This window comes from Hyperolius riggenbachi, chromosome 5 (genome assembly GCF_040937935.1).
Source record: "Hyperolius riggenbachi isolate aHypRig1 chromosome 5, aHypRig1.pri, whole genome shotgun sequence".
In the NCBI taxonomy this organism is placed as follows: domain Eukaryota; kingdom Metazoa; phylum Chordata; class Amphibia; order Anura; family Hyperoliidae; genus Hyperolius; species Hyperolius riggenbachi.
This window is the reverse complement of record NC_090650.1, coordinates 106122915-106145167: the sequence shown is the minus strand read 5'-3', so window position 1 is coordinate 106145167 and position 22253 is coordinate 106122915. Positions and strand designations below refer to the sequence as shown.

The following is a 22253-nucleotide window of genomic DNA, read 5'->3' as shown; positions in this document are numbered from 1 at the left end:
AATTTGCACAAAAAATATGCAGAATCCGGCATCAACTTGAAATTATTGGCATCTCTAATCTACAGTGCAAGCTGGTACAAAATGGTAGCACAGGCAAACTACTTATACCTGGATTACTGATTGTATGCCTGATCTACCACCAATTGACCAGTCTGCTGAGCATTATGTTGGTGTGACATAGATGCATTATAATTTCTGAGTGAGCATTAACAAAATTATCTTCTGCACTACAAAGTATTCAACTTAAGAGCGAAGTTCCTATGTTTTCCGCCTTGCATCCCTCCTTACTAAACATTACACTTTTTTCAAAAATAAAAATAGATTGTACAACCTAATAAAGCATACAACAGCTCAGATGTGTTTAGGCTGAAGCAGCGCTTCTAAATCTGGTCATAGACATTATGGAGACCACAACAAAGTTGACTGGCTCTCTCTCAGTCTGAAGTATGGCATGTAATATTTCAGGGTTCTTTTGAAAAAGTTCTAGGAAGCTGCAGCTGTCAGTCTAGTCCGGAGCCAGGAGGTTTAGCATTAACAGACCGTGCCATAACTGGGCTTCAGTCAGTTTTCTGCCAACAAGAAAGTTAAAACAGGACAAGGGCACAAGAGAGAACACTGATAATGTTAAATATAAACATAAACAAGTTTAAGTAAAGACCACTGATGCATATTTAAATCTAGGTTCTCAACACCTGGTGCTTGTACACCACGGAGTAGATTTGTAAGGCTCAGGGTGAATTTACTTAAACTTAAAACATTTAAAGTACAGAAAAAATTAATCATATTAAAAAAGCATATTAAAGCTTAATTTGTTTTTGGTAAATTAAAAGCATGCAGTATCAAATGGGACACATCAAAATGTCAAAAATGTCAGGAACGTTAAAGTGTAAATGTCGGGCATAAAATCAATTCTTTATTTTTATCTGGTAAACAAGTAATAAGGATGCTAACCAGGCAATCCAAAAGTTAAAATCTCTATTACTTTTCTTGTTGATAAATGATCATTCCCCAGTTTACATGACTTATTTGGTACACACAAAATTTGGTACACAAAAAGGAAGTTGCAGGGCATGCTGGGTTGTCCTTTTTTGCTTCTGTACATTAGTTAAGTCTGAGGGGAAATAAAGAAGCAAAAAAAAAAAAAAAAAAGACAACCCAGCATGCCCTGCAACTTCCTTTTTGTGTACCAAAGTTTGTGTGTACCAAATAAGATTCAGGTAAACTGGGGAATGATCATTTATCAACAAGAAAAGTAATAGAGATTTTAACTTTTGGATTGCCGGATTAGCATCCTTATTACTTGTTTACCAGATAAAAATAAAGAATTGATTTTTCGATTTTATGCCCGACAGTTACACTTCAAGGGGTAAACAACAATCTTGGAAGGCGAACTGCTCACCATCCTAAAATGATGCATTCTAGGTATAACTTTCTGAACAAGTATACCGTAAGTGAAAACCTGAAAATACCTTATGTTTTAAGAAAGCAATACTGTACTATTCAAGATCTCCATGGATGTAACTCATATACAGCTTATCTATTCCACAAAGTGGAAAAGAAATGCTATAAATTCTATTTTTCCTGGTTTTCAAGGCCTGCCTGCTATTTGAAGGCATACAGTATTTATCCTGGGTATATCTACAACTTAGAATTTTCACAGTAGGAGAACAAACACTTCAATGAAAATACAGCATCAAGAGGAAATAAAAACAGGGTCATGGCTAAATATTTCAGTCTGTAAACAATAAGGAAACCTTGAGAAATCAGTGCTCTGAAGCACAATGCCACCAACACATTTTGGAGAGCTCACCAAGTATGGCCTTCATGTTTGACTCCAAGTTCATCTCAGTATATGAGAATTTACGGCTAGAATCTAACAAAGCGTTTCTGCTTTTGTCCTTGTGCAGCTATAACTATGAGTAGCAATTCAACACTCCTAAGTCAGTGTCACCTTGGAAATGCGTATATTCCTCTGTCACCAGCTATGAGAAAACACATCTCTTTGGCAATGTGTACAATTAATACAAAACACGTATGAACATGGACATTAAAGCCAGTGAAAACTGCACAATAAAACGATTTGTGTCAGAGTAGTAAGCCGGAGAAAGAAGTGCAAGCTAATGCGGTTGCCAAAAGCGTCGGGAGAAACATCCCAAGTGTAAGAAGGAAGTCCCTCCTATTTGATATTTTAAGCCAATCTACTGGACCCTTAATGAAATGCACTGACCAATAGAGAGACTCAGAAGCTCAGCTCCTGTTAGGCTTCGTTGACCTGTCACTTTACAAGTCATTTCTAGAAAAAGTTGTCTAGGGTTTGCTGAATATTCACATTAATGTGGATTTTACACGACATTTTTAATTAGTGGTGAAATGTTGCATTTCATAAACCATAAAACTGCTGACTGTAAACCAGACCACTCAGCTCTGCTTGACTTTATTACATTTGTTCCAAGCTATAGAGCTAATTAAAGGGTAACTTAAGTAAAACATACTTGCCCAGTTTAAATTACCTAGGGCTTTTTCTAATACCCTGTAGTCTACTTGTCTCACCCACCCTGATCTCTTCAGAAGTTATGCCCTTCTGAATGCTGGCCAACTGAGCCAGTTGCTGTGCATGCGCAGACTTGGGAAATATTAAAGTGCCCCTGAAGTAAGTGCCCCTAGGGCAGTGTTCCCCAACCCTATCCTCAAGGCCCACCAACGGTGCAGGTTTTGTGAAAATCCACAGAGGCAGATAGCTGAGACACTAATTACCTCATCTGTGCAGGTTTGTGGTTTTCTGCAAAACATGAACTGTTGGTGGGCCTTGAGGACAGGGTTGGGGAACTGTGCCCTAGGGTGCTTACCTCGGGAGGAGGAAGCCTCTGGATTGCAAAGATGCTTCCCTCTTCCTCCTCTGTAGGCCCATTCCACACTGCGGCTCCTGAAAAAGAGCTTGTCAACAGCTCGTGCATGTGCACTAGCATCATGCCACTGCTCTTTCTTCAGAAAACCCCAGGATGGATCAGGTCTGTGTTACTGCACAGAGGCGAGCCATCTGCACCTGCACAGCAGCATGCAACCGATTGGGCTCGTACACATGCACAGAAAGGCCACTCTTCGGGAATCCCAGTGTTGGAATGGGCTGACAAAGAAGGATGGGGAAGCCTCTTTAGGATCCAAAGGCTACCCTCTCCTAAGGCAAGCATCTGTTTTTTTCTATTTTAAAAGTCAATTTTAAATAAAAATATAGGAGACCTCAGGCCTTACACACCTTCCAAGCAGTAAGGCTACACTCACAGTTGTGAATTGTGGTGAGACAATATAATCCATTACTAAGACAATGCAATTATATTGTTATGGTACATTCAAATCAGCAGGTTAGAAGTGCAGTGCAGTCAAATCGATCTGGCATAATGTGGTGCATGCAGTGCATTACTGCACGAGTTAACAGTGGTAGTGAAGCATACTTTCCATTTATTATATGCTTCACTGTATGCATTGCATGCATAATGTGACTTTTCCCTATCTGTTGTGTCCCCATTTTTACAGGTAGTGCAACTTAACCCCCCACTGTGAATGTAGCCTAATGTGTCCCTTTGATAAGGCATTTGTGCGCTTTGACCTGATAAGCAAGTGCTCTGCAACATTACACAAGAGAGAGATGCTGAGCAGTTTGATGCTACTTTTAGAGCACAGTTTGGCACATTCATTGGAAACTGGAGACACCTATGAGCTATGACCGTTATACTTGGCAAGGTCATTAATTGGGAGACATGTCAAGAAAGCAGCTCAGCTCTGTCCAAGTCATTTCATTAGGATTCTGGTCAGAATCTGATCTGACAAAATGTACGTGACAGACACCCATCTTACACAGGCTCAAGCTGAACAGGACTGGCCTAGTGCTGCTGTGTGCAAGATTCTAGCTCCCTCCAAGTAAGAAAATACAAAAAAAAAAAACCCAAACCACTACAATTAGAGAGCTGCCAATAGAGATTTTTGTATTCATTTATTTTTGGAAGTGCTAATCATCCTAATTTTGCAGTTTGATTGAGCTACAAAATAAGCAGGCTGACCACCTGTATCCTGAGACAATGGCCTCGATTCATAAACAGCAGTGCGATAAAAAAATCTTGTCGGGAAAATACCGCACTCGGTATTTTCCCGGTCTGTGTGCTAATTCATAAAGATTTCCCCAGCTGCCCTTGGAGGTCGGTAAATTACCGCAGCCCATTGAGCGGTAGAGTAGAGCAGTGTCCCGATTCCCTCTTTGCCCTGCAGAAATGAATCACACAGACGGCTCTCTCTGGCTCTCCCACTGATGACTCAGACAGATGAGTCACACAGTCTTTCCCTGCCTGCTGAAATGATTCACACAGAGGGCTCTCTGGCTCTCTCCACAGATGAATCAAACAGACATCGGCTCTCTGCACTTTGCATTAATCAGAGCTGTCAGAGCTGTCGGTAACTTGTTAAGACCTCACCAGAGGTGTCGGTAACTACCGCCAGGCTTACCGCTTGTTGAAGGCTTTATGAATTGACATTTGCTGACAATTTACTGACATGTGTTGTCGGTAACTGCAGCCAAGTCTGTAATTTATCTCCCTGGTCGGTAATGTCAGCTTTTCATGCGGTAACAGCCTTTATGAATTGACATTTTGCTAAGTGGTCGGTAAAGTCTGCTGTTTTCAGCATTACCGCATGAGGTAATGCTTTATGAATCGAGGCCAATGACAGATATGGTGGAAATGACGCAGGATCAAAACAAGTGACTGTTGTATCTGTGTTTCTGTGATGAGAAACAATGAAATGTATCTTTATCATTTGTGTAGAATAATGCAATCCACTTGGATAGCACATTGCAACAGTTTGAAGAAGTGAAGCTGGAGAGATGATCTGGGTTGCAGAGCGGCTCAGTTTGGTGGGCAGGGAGGGCAAGCGGACAGACGTGCATGCCTCTTACCCCAGTCCTGAGCGGCTTATGGCTGTACAGCAGGCAGGGGCCAGGGCTTCCAAGTGAACGGCGGTCAGCGGCAGGCCAGGCACTTTACTTCTGGTTTCTACCTGGTGCCGGCTCCAGATTCTCACTTGGCGTCATGAGCGGACCGGGCCTGTTGGTAGGGTAGAAGGCTTCTAGAGTGTGACTGAGACATTCAAATATGAATGTTGTGGGAACTAGTGCTGGTTGTGTGTAGCTGAACTCCTGGAGCAGCATGTGATGAGTTAGATAAGCAAGGCTTTGATTAGTTTTTTTTGTGAACATGTGTTAAAGCTATACTGAAATGGCTGGAAAAAAGCATTACATACTCACTTATGGAGAGGGAAGGCTCTTAATCATATAGAGCAGGGATGTCCAACTCCAGCCCTCAAGGGCTGAGGTCCTCACACATTTTTGGCACAGCTCAAATTAATTGAGGCGACAGAACCAGGAAAGGTGTGGTTCATCAGGTAAAACACATTTCTCTGTCCATACTAAACACTGGCACGGATATGACCCTTGAGGACTGGAGTTGGTCATCCCAGAACCTTCCACATCCTCTCTCCGTCCCCTCATTCCACTCTTGGGCCCCATTGAATATACATGCCTCCTGTGTACATGCCAGATTCTTGGCAGTACACAGACATACCATGACATAGTTCTATATTTTGTACTCAGCAAGTTTTGTGGGTTTTTGTTGCTATACGGATTGGTCATTTGCACAAGCACAATTCATGTTAACTACAGGATAAGTGACTAAGTGATACTCACTGCCACATCCAATCATTCAATGTCAAAGAAATCACTCTTTTCCGTTTACTCTTGATAAGCAACTAATTTGATCAGCAGCGTAACTAGAAATTACTGGCCCCCCATTGCAAAACTTTGGATGTGGCCCCCTATACCCCTACCCTCCTTGCTTTCTGCACAGGTAAACTGAGAATCAGTGTTATTAAATTGGCTAGTGCACAGTTGAATGCGTTTTCCCCATGCAGATAAAAACAGACAGCAGTGAAGCACTGCATGCATTTTCTCTATCAATTATATTAGCTTCTGTGGTAAAATGTGCAAGTTTTCCTACATACAGAAAAGGCGTACACAAAACAGACAGATGAGTGCTTCCAACCGCAGCTTTTTACATTCACTCTGTCCATCTCTGATAGAGAAGAACTGTCTCTGTAGACTTCTCCAGCATCACTACAGTACAAAGCACTTGGGGAGGGGTAGAGAGGTTGGGGGCTGGGCGCTGTACATAAGAGCCTGCTGCACACTGAATAGGGACCGTCTACAAATCTTTGTTTACAGAACTTTGCATGATTCGTTATCAGTGACTGAGCAGGTGCAGTCATTAGAACAATTGTGCAGAGAGCAGAAAGTTTTTTTTTTAATCTCCATGCCCTTAGTTGTCAGTCTCTTAAGACAGGGAAAAGAAACGTCTCCCCCCATGGGGCCCCCTGCAGCTTCTGGGCCCTCCATAAGGGTATATTGCTACACCCCTGATACCACACCACATAGTGCTCCCCATTTTGTCTTCCTCCTCACAGTTTTGCCACCGTAATCATACCCACCTACTTTTACATAGTAAGTGACTGCTAATAGGATGAGCAGATAGTAATCACTGGATGATCTGTTTGTCCACGGACAGTTTTAGTAAGTGAAGAAGGAATGGAACACTGGTAAACTGTAACATATTTCACTGATGCATATATGGAGAACCACCATAGATGGAAGAGGTGCCTGGTCTATAAGCTTGATGGATTTCTTGCATGACCTCCGAAAAAGATTACGCGGTCTGTATAACACATTCCTAACTAGTTAACACTATTTTTTATGTTTTTTTTTTATTATATATCTATTAAAAAAAAGACATACTGCCTCTGGTTTATACTAAAAAGAAACATGTTCATTACACATTTACAGAGCGTTAGGAATGCTTGTTATATTTTACATTGCACTTATAAGATCCAATATTTACAATAACATTCTTTTCAAAGCCAGATGGCAACGGTCTCCTGTTCTTATGCTGTAGAAACACAACACAAACGAATTACAATGAAATATGAATTAATGTGAAGAACTCTTGGAATGTTTATTGCATGCTTTTAAATATACCATATTTCCCTCCATTGCTAATAATCAGCATGGTAAGCGGTCTACAAACACACCTAGATTCTGTGACCTGTGCTGCAGCATGCTGTTCATTGGGAAAAACAGATTTCCACAGGACCAGAATATTCTGGAGTATAGGCAGTGGTGCAGGGTGCCTGGGAGTGAACAGGGAGCACTGCTGATGCCAGTTATCATACTTTAGGCAGATCGACCAAGAGACAGATCTCTCTCTGATCGAATCTGATCGGAGAGAGATGTGTTGCTTGCCCCATACACCACAGGCCCGATAGATTATTATTATTTATTGTATTTATAAAGCGCCAACATATTACGCAGCGCTGGACAATAAATATATACAATGATACAAGGATGACATACATAGGGTTATACACATAGAACAAAGTGATTTCAGCATAACGTCACATTTCAGCATAACGTCACATGCGCCCACGTTACGCTGGTGAGACCACGTGAGGCGCATGTGTGCAAATTGAGCTCAGAGACAGCGATTAAAAGGTGAAGAATATTGCACCAGGCTCGTGGGGGGGAGGGCGAACACACACAAGACATTTCACATTAGGAGGACAGCGCTGAGGGTTCCATGTCCACATATTGCACAACGTTACGACTGTGCAGCCGATCGAACAAGTCAGCCCTACATCTTGCAGCTTGTCGGATCGATACATACAATTAATTTCAGCCCAAAATTGGTTGCATCAGTGATAGGGCATGCTTTTAGCAGTATCGATTTTCATTAGATCCGATTATAACAATTGAATTGGATGGTCAAGACGCCTGATGTATGGCCACCTTATTAGCTCCAAATGTGACAGGCTCAGAGATAAATACACCTGAAAGCATTTCCTCCAGTTATGCAGTTGATTATTACAGTATTTTTTTTATTCATATAGCGCCAACATCTTCCTTAGCACTGTACATAGTACAAAACAAATATTGGGCAGCATAGGTACATGAGACGTTCAAAACTGTACAATCAGGACATCCAGCAATGCAAGTACAAATCCGTAGGTAGTTGTGTGGTTTGACACATCACCAATACTGGAAAATGCTCATATGATACAGCAGAATGAAGAGGAGGAGGTCCCTGCCCTTGCGAGCTTACAATGTAGAGGGGATTAGGTTAGAGACATTAGGGGAGGAGACACGGGTTAACGGATAAGGCAGTGAACCTCCAATACACTGCGTATAATGTTGGCGCTTTATAAATACAATAAATAAATGCTACCAATAACAAAGTATGGCATTGTGTGAATAGGTGTGCTTTTAGAGTACAGTGAATGTTTCTAGATTCAGAGCATGATAGACTAACTGTGGGAGAGTGTTCCAAAGGAGAGGTGATGCTCGTGAGAAATGTTAGATGCAGCAGTGGGACACATTAGGGGGTGGGGTGGAAGTTTAATGGTGGGAGGATTAGAGCTACAGAGATGGCGAGTAGGCTATGGTAGACCGATGGGTCTCTATGGCCCCCTCTCACATGGCCTGCTTGAATGAGTTGTAAGAGCCTTATGGGTGGAGGGAAGGAGTTCCACAGAGTAAGGGTTGCTCTGAAGAAGTCCTAGAGCCTCGCACGTGAGCAAGAAATGCAAAGGGCAGACATCATCTCTAGAAGATTTGTTCTGAGTGATCGAATCTGCCAGGAAAATCGACAAGTATATGGCTATCCTCAGATGAAATATAAACAGCAGCCATTGGAGATCACCTTAAAGTGAACCTGAACTCTTGCACAGGACAGAATGAAAACAGAGAAATACACCCTTAATGTATTTAGAGAGTATAGCCTGTCTAATTCCCCCTCATCTGTGACTAATCACAAGTTGTAATTTGATCTATTAGCTGTGTCAACTCAGGAATCTCCTCTGCCACAGCAGAGCTGCTAATTTTGTAAATACAGGATGTTAACAATATGTCTGCTTCCATGAAAGTGGGAAGTAGACACACTGCAGATTTATTGCAGGATTTGTATCAGCTGTAACAAAGAAATGTTTTTCTTTAAAGGTTATTAAGCAGTTGCTTATCTTAGAGCAGAGAGGAAATTCTGAGTTCAGGTCCACTGTAAATGTCTATCTAAAGGGAACTCCAGAGCGTGAATGAATCCCCACAGACAGGATACTTCTTGAGAAAGAACAACAGCTCTGCATCTGGATTGTGTTTGTCCTGTAATTATCTGATTAACTCATGCTGGAAGTCCCATATTCCCAGCAAGGGAGAGGTATACATTTTCAGCTTACAGTAAACCCATTTCAATGGGGGATTCTGGTGTTTTGGAAACCCTTAAAATTAATTCTTGTAAATGTACTGCAAAGGTCATGCTGGAGGAGAGTTACAATGAAAAGGCGTATGAAGTATATATCGTGACAAAATAGCATGTGCCAAAATCCTTCAACCACTAAAACTTAAAAGACTTGTCAAAACTCTTTCTGTGCTGCATGAGAATGATATAAACCACTTGGGTTTTTTTTTCTTTTCTTTTTGTGTTCTTATTGGGGGGAATATTCTCTACTTCCTGATCTGACTGGACGCGGGTTTCTAAGACCAACATTTATGGAGACACTAAGAAAAATATTTATACAGTAGGTAAGAACTGAACTGTAGTTTTTGAGGAACTTTTTAGGTTAGCACTGCATTGTTACTACCTAGTTCTACTACTTGAACTAACTACTAGTAGACTAGTACCTAGTCTAGTAATGCTAGACACTGCACAAATGCACACTTACTGCCTAGCCTTAATACAAACCTGAACTGAAAAATAAAAAGTCAGAATAAACATACACATCATACTTACCTTCCCGTGTAGTCTATTCATCAATCTCTTTCTCCTCTCCCGCACCCTGTTTGGCCACTGTGATCAATGGATTTTTCAGTCCTCCATTTTAAAATGGCCATTACCCCCTAACAGCTTCCTGGTCAGCACACTTTTATGCTGGGCATACACGGCTCGATTTTGCCGCTCGATTCTCCCACTTGATCGATACCCCGCTCGATTCCGCAGGCAATTATCTTATCTTCCGCTCATTTTTCTTATCTTCATGCATTGTCCTCAATGCAGAATCGAGCGGCAAAACGATCGGACGGGAGATCGGACGCGTCGGAAATTATCTATCGAGCCATCTAAATGGCTCATGGCTCAGAAAGGAGCCGTGTATTCCCACTGTAATATAGTCCACTTGAACCATAGGGAAACATGGACATTACCTTACATTTCAGTTGTACTTTCAGCTAAAACTAACAGCAACTGATATAGTGGAAAATGGCCCTAAAGCCCCATCTACACCCTACAATTTTTTGTGCGATTTGATTCAATTCGATTCGATTCATTGATTTGATTCAATACGACATGTCCGATCGGGATTCAATTCGATTTTATTCATGTTACCATTGTTCTGCAATAGCAAAATGAATCGAATCAAATCCCGATCGGACATTTCGGATTGAATCGAAACAAATCAATTAACTAAATCGAATTGAGTCGCACAAAAAAATTGTATGATGTAGATGGGGCTTAAGGCTTTCAGCTTCCGGAGAGATAAGTACGATTAGATCTGGTCAGAAATGGAAGGAATCGTAGCAAGAAGAAAATGGTGAGCTTCTGAGAGGAACTGACCGCGAGGTTAGAATGTAATATTCATTTGCAGGTACAAAATGTATTTATTTAAAATAAATAATTTTAGTCGGTTCAGGTTCACTTTAAGCTTCATACACAGTTGCAATATTTGTCACTCACTTTAAAACTATCTTTATAGATAATCTGGGCAGCACTTTTTGAATAAGCGATGTACAGACATGCTGATTGGATTCCACTGTGCATCATGTTCTGTTCTATAGGGACGCTGGGGGAGGAAAGAATCCTTTCAGGTCCCTAAAGATAAAGCCAGTGGCGTCGGAGTAATTCTAAAGTGTGCATAGATCCAGGGATGTCAGAATTAGTTCACACTCGGCGCTTGGACCGCCGCAAGCCCGCGATCCTGTTCGGTTCCGCAATTGTGATTTGAAGCTAACATCTTGCGATTCAATTGCAATTTGCTCTTGTGATTCACGTTCAATAGAACGAGAATCACAGCGCAATTGCCGCCGAAACGCTTTTGCGATTGATTGAAATCGCAAACGCTGCAGTGTGAATGTATCCATAGGGATACATTAGTAGCAGTACTTTGCTGATCGCCGGCGATCAGCAAAGCGCTGAAGAATCACCAAGTGTGAACCAACCCTCAGTGTTCATAGCCAGAAGACAGCGACTGGTGCCTGGTCCATGAGTAATGCAGGGCAGCACTGCACTAGTCAGCATTAGCTGACCAACTGTGTGTCTTTAAAATGTCAGCTTAGTAGGGATTTAATGGCCAGGCAAAAGCTTAAGCCGATGTTTGAATATCTAAATATGTTCTTTGAATAGATATTCCCATAATCTTTAGGATTTAGGATTGATTAATGGAGTAGATGGCAAGCGGAGCTCAAAGGAAAGTGTACACAACAATTCCAATGTTAGGAAAATCAAACACCAGAGTAAACATGAATCATTCAATGTAACAAAGACATAGGGCCTTTCCTTCATTGCTGGGGGTGCTATTCCCAGGCTTACTACTGTTGGAAATCATACAGGAGCATATCGGGGAGGTTGGGAAAACAGAAGTACCTTTGGTTTCCAAGTCTTCCTTGCAAAGTCACCTTACACCATGACCTGCTAAGCAAATTACGACCTAGAAAAATGTTCTGTTGTCATTGCTACAATAATTCTCCCTGTTGGAAGGAAACAGTATTCCTATTTATTCCTAACTTGTCCAACTTTATTTTCAACCTCTTAAAGAATTTAAAGGGAAGATCCAGGGTGAATTAAAAAAAAAAAAAAAATCTAATCTGGGCCCTGGATACATGTAGGACTTGCTGAAGTGGCACCACACCTCTCACAACCTCAGATCAGCAAGTTCTATATACTTGGTCACTCCCAGAGTACACCTCATGCTGCCCCTACTCTTTGGAACTCCCTGCCACACCCAGTAAAGACAGCGCCATCCCTGGAGCTATTCAAATCCAGACTGAAAAAGCCACCTGTTTAGCCTGGTATTTCCGGACTTATAAAATTCTTCCTCTGTACCACGATGGTCGGAGCCATGCTTATGCGCTTTGAGTCCCACGGGAGAAAAGCGCTTTACAAATGTTATTTGTTGTTGTTGTTGTTGTTGTTACTTTCCTGGAGCTTTAAGGCCACCGGCAGACAGCTGAGCTGCAGCGAGGGCACAGGTCGGCTGCCAGGGGCTGGAGGAAGCGCCAGGTAAGTAGATCTTTTATTTTGCTCTGACTTCCCCTTTAACTAAGTTCTGAGTCTTCAGATACCTCTTCCCAGTGTAAGCAAATCTGTAACACGTTAACACAATTCCCTATGACAGTAATTGATCTGGTGAAAATTCTTTCAAGAATATTAAATTCAATAAAATAAAAATTCACTCCATAGAGCCAAAATGCAATTTGTACATTTAGAGCGATTTGCCTCTTCACTCAGCAATGTGTCATGGGAAACCTTGCTACCCCTCTCTGGCAATCCCTCAAAGGGTCCAGTTCAAACTCCTAATATCTTCAGATATCATCTATCCCAGAACCTTTGCTTGTCCCAAAAGACCCTCTTGTTATCCAGCTTGGTCACTTAGAACTCTCTATCCCACACTATCAGTCATGTTACAAGCCTGAAACTTTTCAAATGTACCTTCAAGACACACCTTTTCAGAAAACCTTATAATTTGCTATAGACTCTAAAGCTAGACTAACGTACTGTACATAGGCACTTGACTTACCTAGACCTACATTGCTGTATGCTCCTCCCCTACAGCCTGATGAATAGGGGTTATCCCTGCGAAACACTTTGCACCAAACTTTAGAGTGTATAAATACATGTTTCTTGTTGATTCAACAGCAATACTGTTTTGTGTCTATTTGGAGAAGGTAATTTCACCACTGCCTCTATGTTTTAAACTTTTCCCAGTTTACCTTTGCATACCTCTGTGCTTACCTCAGGTAACTTGGCCTAAGGTCAGGTATGCTTTCCTAGAAAAACACCCACCCTAGCAAATATCATTTCTTATACTTCAGTCTGATTTGCAGATACTGTACTTTCAGAATTGCACCAGTTAGTACTGATGGTCTGCTTTCCTTAAAATCACATGATCAATGATGATCATAAATCACGGCTTTCTGGTTCCTTGCACACAGCATCCTCTGCTGCCTCAATTCATCACTGCGCTGCATAAATAACATTTTCCTTTATCCGTTGTCCTTTTCCACAGACAGGCATTCAAATTTCATGCATCCTCCTAGCGCTCGCCTCTGAAGACTGTTACTCCATTTATCACTGTAACGCCAAGACAGCACTTGTAAGAATTTACATCGTTAATGGATTTTTATGGTCCCATCCGGGCCGTGTGTTGAACTGCACAATGTAAACCGCAGTTTGTGCCAGTAATTTAAGACCAGTTAGTGAATTTAATTCTTGGTCATCTTCCAAATCCTTGCAGAGTGTTACTGAACTTCATATCTCTTAGCGGATGAGGAGGAGTGGGGAACAAGAGATAATATACTGTAAACAGGGAAACTGAAATACAGATTTTTCTACACACAGATGAAAATACAAAGGATATTTTTATAATGCTTGTTTAACGCAGAACACTTCAGCATGCTTTCTTAGATACATCTATAACTAAAATATGGAATGCTGAGTTGTGAGCCCCATCTAAAGCACTTTCACATAACAGCTTCCCACAAAATAGGTTTAGCTTATGACCCTGCAAAATAGCTCAGCTGCGTAAAATAGAGGAAAGGTCAAAAGTACAAGATGATGTATGAATATATGGAACTATGCAGAACTGTCGAAGAGATGGTATATCTCAAAACTATCTTCAAACCATCTCAACTTGTGATTTCAAAGCCTTCCTACAAGTACTCTGTCAAGTAATTCATGAAGCAGCTGAATACTTCACATCTCACTGACAGGAGGCAGACACTGACCACAGCTAAACTCTATGGATCATTTGATCTAGAATGAACATTTATTAAGGTACTGGCACCATCCATACAGCTATATGTAAGAGCTTACGCAATATTTTCAGAGGCTGGCCATGACCGGAGCCTGTTCTGCCTGATGGCCTTGAAGTGAACTCACCGGAACTGCATTACTCACTCTGTACAACCTACTTCTCTGGTGCTCTACTGGAAAAAAATAAAGCACGTGTTCAAGGACTTCTATAAAAGGTAGAAAGCAGGAAGGGAGAAGAGGGGCAGTGGGGGTCCAAACTGCATGAATGGCAAGGTTAACTGCAGTTTTAGGGCCCATTTCCTAGGGCTGAATTCATTCGCATGCGAGGCAGATGTGGAAACTATGCCTATTCGGGCAATTGCAGTTCAAATCTAGAGGACATGCTGCAGGACAAAGCAATTGGGCTGTACATTTGCAGCAGCACAGGGGCCACGTCTAAATCTGAAACGGACGGAAGACCCCAGTGAAAATAGGCCCTAAACGTCACAGCTCAGGTATGATCATACAAATAGTGTGCTCTGGGTTATTGTGTGAAATTATGGTCCTTATTCTATGAACTTTCTCTCCAAAGTTTTCTCCTAGAAAACAGTAGGTAAAATAACAGTAGGTGAAAAAGTCCAATCAAAATAATTTTGAGTATTTTATAGCTTTCCGTTGTCTTAATAGGCATTCCACTTGCAAGGTGTGGAAATATCACCTAAGAGAAAACTTATAGAAAACAGTTAATTGAATAGGGTCCTATGTGCATTTAGGGCGTAGCACGAAATCCCTAAACACAGAGGCCCATATGCAATTCACTTTCTCACCTGAGTTTTCTCCTAGGTGATAATTTTAAACTTGCCAATAAAATTTCTTTTAAGCCACCAGCAAGCAAGAAAATACTCAAAATAATTTTAATAGTACTTTCTCGCCTACTGTTTGGTACGTTTTAAGTTGAAAAGTGCTGGAAAGTTATTTTAAATTGGAAGATGAAAAATTTTCTCCTAGGAGAAAACTCAGGTGAAAAGGGGAATTGCATATGGCCCCGAGAGTCTCATGCTGAATACACACGTTGAGATTTCCTGTTCGATTCCCGGGATCGAACGGATCGAATCGATTATTTCCAACATGCTCGATTCGGATTTCGATCGTTTCTGCCGTCGATTTGCATGTTAAGTATGCCAAATCGACGGCAGAAACGATTGAAATCCGAATCGAGCATGTTGGAAATAATCGATTCGATCCGTTCGATCCCGGGAATCGAACAGGAAATCTCAACGTGTGTATTCAGCATAAGAGTCCATTCATTATCAGTGTGGGCCATTTCGGCCAAGAGTGAAGCCGAGACTTCGGGCCCGTGCTGATTACTATTCCCCAGAGTTGTAGCAACTCGAGGGGACATGTAATTTGGGTATCGGCTACTGCCGGTGGTCAAATTAATTAAAGCCCTCTGTTGCAATCTGCTGCCTCGGAGGAAGCACAGAGTGTGAAACCTTCGCTACACAAACCATCCTGCACCACAGCTACTGTATGTAACTTCTGCATCCAATACCCGTTAACTACTGCACCAGATCAACCATGTGTGCATTATATTATTTGGTGGAAATAAAACAATTCAAGTTGTGCTGGGATTTCTCTCAGCACGTTGTTTAATTTTAGAAAGAACCTGAATCAAGAAGACTATGGAGGACAACACCAGATGCCTGGAGGTTTAGTTCCTTTTAAAGGACAACTGTAACGAGAGGGATTTGGAATCTGACACATTTATTTCATCTTAAACAATACCAGTTGCCTGGTTATCCGGCTGATGCTCTGCCTCTAATACTTTTAGCCATAGACCCTGAACAAGCATATGCATATCAGACGTTTCTGACATTATTATCAGAGCTGACAAGATTAGCTGCATGCTGGTTTCTGACACTACTGCAGCCTAATAGATCAGCAGGGCTGCCAGGCAACTGGTATTGTTTAGAAGGAAATAAATATGGCAGCCACCATATTCTTCTCACTTCAGTTGTCCTTCAAAGTGTACCTGTACTATACTTACCTGGTGCTTCCTTAAGCCCCTTTGAGGCCGCTCGTCTCTCGCCGTCTCCTGTCACCTGCAATAGTGTCCGAAAGCCTGGCCAAGTTATGCTTCGTCGCGCATGCGAGTCCGGCCAGGTGCGCTCCCCATCGCGCTCCCATCCCTGGGAGGGTTCTGCGTCTGGGCAGTAGTACTGCGCAAGCGCAGAACGCTTCTAGCTACAGGAGCGTGACGGGGAGCGCGCCTGGCCGGCCCATGCATGTGCAATGAAGCGATACTCAGCCATGCTTTTGGACACTATTGCGGGTGACAGGAGCCACCTGGGGAGACGACGAGGGGCCTAAAGCGGGCTTACAGAAGCCCCAGGTTAGTATAGTACCTGAGACACATCTCGTCTCAGGTTCTCTTTACGGCTCAGGGGTAGAGTTGGGCCGAACGGTTCCATGCTAACTTCCGTGGTTCGCGTTCGCGTCCCGCAGGCGAACTTTTGCGGAAGTTCGGTTCGCCCCATAATGCACATGGAGGGTCAACTTTGACCCTCTACATCACAGTCAGCAGGCCCAGTGTAGCCAATTAGGCTACACTAGCCCCTGGAGCCCCACCCCCCTTATATAAGGCAGGCAGCGGCGGCCATTACGGTCACTCGTGTGCCTGCATTAGTGAGAGTAGGGCGAGCTGCTGCACACTCTCTCATAGGGAAAGATTAGTTAGGCTTAGCTTGTCCCTGGCTGCATACCTGTTCTGTGAACCCACCACTGCATACCTGTACTGTGAACCCCCCACTGCATACCTGTTCAGTGAACCCACCACTGCATACCTGTTCAGTGAACCCACCACTGCATACCTGTTCAGTGAACCCACCACTGCATACCTGTTCAGTGAACCCACCACTGCATACCTGTTCAGTGAACCCACCACTGCATACCTGTTCTGTGAACCTACCACTGCATACCTGTTCTGTGAACCCACCACTGCATACCTGTACTGTGAACCCACCACTGCATACCTGTTCTGTGAACCCACCACTGCATACCTGTACTGTGAACCCACCACTGCATACCTGTACTGTGAACCCACCACTGCATACCTGTTCAGTGAACCCACCACTGCATACCTGTTCAGTGAACCCACCACTGCATACCTGTTCTGTGAACCCACCACTGCATACCTGTTCTGTGAACCCACCACTGCATACCTGTTCAGTGAACCCGCCACTGCATACCTGTTCAGTGAACCCGCCACTGCATACCTGTTCTGTTCAGTGAACCCGCCACTGTATACCTGTACTGTTCAGTGAACCCACCACTGCCTACCTGTTCTGTTCAGTGAACCCGCCATTGTATACCTGTTCTGTTCAGTGAACCCGCCACTGCATACATGTTCTGTTCAGTGAACCCGCCACTGTATACCTGTTCTGTTCAGTGAACCCGCCACTGCATACCTGTTCTGTTCAGTGAACCCGCCACTGTATACCTGTTCTGTTCAGTGAACCCGCCACTGCATACCTGTTCTGTTCAGTGAACCCGCCACTGCACACCTGTTCTGTTCAGTGAACAGTTTGGTGTGTCAGTGTGAAGCAGTACCTTAATTACACTACCTGATTGATGTTTACACATGCAAGATGTTTTAAAGCACTTTAGGCCTGTTATTTAGCATTCAATATGATTTCTGCCCTTAAAACGCTGCTTTGCGTCAAATCCAGATTTTTCCCGGGGACTTTTGGCGTGTATCCCACTCCGCCATGCCCCCCTCCAGGTGTTAGACCCCTTGAAACATCTTTTCCATCACTTTTGTGGCCAGCATAAATTTTTTTTTTTTCAAAGTTCGCATCCCCATTGAAGTCTATTGCGGTTCGTGAACTTTAACGCGAACCGAACCTTCCGCGGAAGTTCGCGAACCCGGTTCGCGAACCTAAAATCGGAGGTTCGGCCCAACTCTACTCAGGGGTATGCGAGTCATGTCATAAGCATGTAGTCAGAACATTTTATCTGCATGCTAGGTCTAAGTTAATGTATTAGAAACTACGTATTGTTTAGGAGAAAAAATAAAGCAAGGTGTGTGCAACAATAAATCGTATAACAACGCTAATTTATAAAAATATCAAAATGTATTTTATTAATCTATAAACAAGTAAATAATCGCTACAAACAAACCCTGTATGGAGCGGCCACCATGCACACCTAGCACTGATCACCTAGTGTGATCTAGGGTCCAGATGATTAACAACTTAAAGGGAACCTAAACTGAGAAGGAGATGGATTTTTCCTTTTAAAATAATACCAGTTGCCTGACTCTCCCACTGATCCTGTGCCGCTAATACTTTTAGCCACAGCCCCCGAACAAGCATGCAGATCAGGTGCTCTGACTGAAGTCAGACTGGATTTGCTGCATGCTTGTTTCAGGTGTGTGAGTCCACCACTGCTGCAGCCAAAGAGATCAGCAGGACTGCCAGGCAACTGGTATTGTTTAAAAGGAAATATCCATATCCCTCTCAGTTAAGGTTCCCTTGAAGGAAAGTTCTTCTGCAAAGGCCAAGAACTGGCCTACGTTCACTCCACACTATATGAGTGAATATTCTTCAACATAAAGTTAAAGTAATGACGTCCAAGTGAAGCACAGCATGTGGCAAAGAATATATAACGGTTCAGAAGATGCAACAAACTGACAGGCTCCAAGAAGCAAGCAGAGATTTGGCATCAGAGTAAACCATGCCTGAGTTTATGCACTCAAGAGCCAGCAAAGCATATAATGCAGCAGTGGGCAGAGGCAAGCAAGAGTTCATATAGCAGTTCACCTACATTAGCTATATGCAAATATGGAGCCTGAATGCAGGCATAGAAAACTACATACTGTACCGCTCCTGGTGATTCTGCGTGTGGCCACGCATTAGAAAGCCGGATTTATGAGAAGACATCTGGGCATACTTAGTAGCAAACTGATGCCACGATTTCCAGCAGCAAGTCCAAAATGCATTGGCAAGTCGTTTTTTACAACCAAAGGTTGAATTCATATTCATCCCTTTTTGAAAGGGATGAATATGAAAGAGATGATTATATATATTTCCTGTGCTCATATGTGCGAGCAGAGTCAAAATTTTAAAGAAATTCAGTTTGGTTCGGTTTACTCCGTTCTTAGGAGTCTATAGCTACACAGTACAATTTTCCGTCGGATCGACCAGATAATTTCTGACCAGTCCGATCGGATTTCGATCAATTTGCGCTCCATTTAGGGTAGTTAACGCAAAATCATTATTGAGCGGAACAATTTGGGTGTCTACACACAGTGCAACTTATCAGTTCACTGGTTGAACTGATGGAAAATTGTATCGTGAATAGGAGGCTTAATAAACATTAAGAAATTAACATTAAGAAATTACTTGATCTTTATATAGGATTAAGGCTGCTTTCACAGTAAGACGTTACAGTCCCACGTTACAGCAGCCAGTAACGCAGCCTAACTCACAGCACTGTAAAATCAATGTGCTGTTCACAGTGCACACATTGCATTACATAGTAACGCAGCACGTTCAAACAAAGTGCTGCATGCTGTACATTATACTCGGCTAAGCAGCGTTAGACTGTTTGCACATGCTCAGTAATGTTGGAGGAGGAGGTCTCCCCTCCTCCTCCGGCCAGCCACATGGCTAATTAATATTCACTGCACTCAGTGATGTGCAGTGTTTACTTCCTGGAGCGGCTGCTCTGTGTGGCGATTGCCCGGCGGGACCACGTGATGCGGATCACGTGGTCTCCGCATCCCATAGCATAAGAAAGGCGCACCAAGAGCTGCATAACGCGGCTCTTGGTAACTTCCTCCTACAACACCACCAGGCGTTGCGTTAGGGGCACGTTATGCGACCTATAACGTCCCCTAAAACGCAACGTCCTGGTGGGAAAGAGGCCTAAAAGCTAACAGTGAAAACTTTATTTAGCTCCCAACCTCCCATAGAGAACTTTTCATCTGTTCTTGGCTACTGAAAGTGAATGGGATTGTGCATACCAGCGCGGGTCGTTTTTTCCACAAACGCAAACTCGGAGGCTGCAGCATTTTTTAGATTTCTGAGGCGTTTCTGCCTCAATGTTAAAGTATAGGAAAGTGGAAAACCGCTCTTAAAAATGCTAGATCAGAGCGGTTTTCCATGCGTGTTTGTTACAGAAGCTGTTTAGTAACAGCTTTACTGTAACAATATATGAAATCTGCTAAACAAAAACGCTCCAAAAAACACTAGGCATGTTTAGAAAAGATCTCTAAACATGCCTAGAATCACTCTGAAATCTGTTTTAAAAACCTCTAGCGTTTTGCAGATCTGCTAGAGGTTTTTGGTGTGCACTGGGCCTCACAGAGTTTACTTATCAGTGAGAGTGAAGGTGCTACACAACATTAGATGGTACTCGGTAGGAGGCACATTCCTGGCCACCTCACCGGAGAACCCAGCATGTATAGGTGTGCACCAAGCATGTTTAAATGGCTACCATCATAACAAATTGTAAAATCTAAAATACGTGAAGAACACATTTGTCCTATAGCAAAATAAGCTATAAATTACTTTTTCCTATGCATCTGGTTTTGGACTATTCCATTTCCTCACGGGTGATTCTCAGTGTTTCTTTATTTTCAAAAGTGCTTACTGAATGGCATTTGCTAAGTTCAACTGCCAAAATATTGTGCAGTGTATAGGGAGGGTGGCTGGAATCTTTGTATAGATCAGTGATGGCCAACCTTGGCACTCCAGCTGTGGTGGAACTCCAAGTCCCATCCTTTCCAGGGCGTGCTGTTGCATAGAATAAAGGAATCCCCATAAGGAGATAGAGTGAAATTTTTACTACCTACTGTAAGTGATAGCAACAAAGGAATAAAGTCATTTTTAGTGAATTTTTACTTCGGGAGAAATGTACTGCATGCCTTTTATGCAGAGGGGGGCATTTGTGCAGTGTCCAGTCCCCAAACTGCAGCCCCAGGGAACTGTATGATCTGCAAGCATATGTGAGGTCAACTATTACAAATCTATACGCATAAAGATTACAGAAAGCAGTATTCCAGCAATATCTGGGTTGTAAGTGATCCCACCCCTCGTGTTTCATCCGTCTCTGTCTGAGCTCTCCCTGGCCACTGTGCAAAAGGATCCAGCTGCTGCTCACTGAAGAGGAACACGTGTTTCTGATGTGCAGGAATTCTCTGACACAGTAAATAAATGAAGGCAACAAGGATTCACGTTAAAGAATCTCAGCTGCAATCGTTTACTGCATATTTTCACCTTGCATAATTCCCCCAGGCAAACACGAGTCAAGAAAGTGCTAAAGAATACAGTCTGATCAACCTCCAAGTCCACCAAAGTCCTGGGGCTCACTTTTCAATAGAACGTCATCTACATAAATTAATGTGCTCCGGTCTTCTATCAGTGCTCTGTAGGTGCTTCAGTTTTCTCATACTTCAAAAGGATACCTCAACTAGGTTTTGCCCGAAATTGTGTGGACAGATCAGGATGACAAAAACAGGCTTTCTCTCAATGTATGTGAAAAAATGCCAACTCTACCATACACCCATTCAGACTCGGATTTACATCACTGAAGCCAATAGGCACTGATGTTCTGATACTATATAATTCGCCCTCCATGAACATACAAACCCTCGCTAAACCGCACTGTAAGTGTTATGTCTGACTTCTCTCTTACTTCCCTTGCCCGTCATAGGTAGCTACAGGTGACCCTTAGCATTAGGTAGTCAGATGTACCTTCAGTATTAAGTAGCTAGAGGTGAAAAGGGAGATCTCTTCAGTGGAATACAGAAAGTAGGGTGAGTAACCTCTCATTCACACTCTGCTTGGGACTCTGCATAGGGAAGGGAGGGAGGAACTTGGGAAGGTGAGTGAGCTGCCTTTCCATCATTAGGCGCCTGTAGGCACGTGCCTACAGTGCCTTATGGTAAATGCGGCCCTGCACCCACTCCATATCCTTAACAGAAAGCCGAGGTGAAAATAAACGGATGAGATAAACAATTGCATCTATCCTACTAAAATGACTTTTTTTGATAACCTAAAATTTTATTATATATTTAAATCTACTTTTTAAAAGAGACCCTGAGCAGTGTAGTAAAAAAGAAAACTGGATTTACCCGGGGCTTCCTCCAGCCCACCGTAGCCCGTGAGG

The 22253-nt window shown here is 42.7% G+C and overlaps 1 protein-coding gene across 1 annotated transcript in view; it reads right to left on the bottom strand.

Moving 5' to 3' along the window:
* Window positions 1–22253, bottom strand: part of PLCL2 (phospholipase C like 2) — a 295004-nt gene that overhangs the window by 128899 nt on the left and 143852 nt on the right. The gene's annotated exons all lie outside the window — the stretch shown is intronic.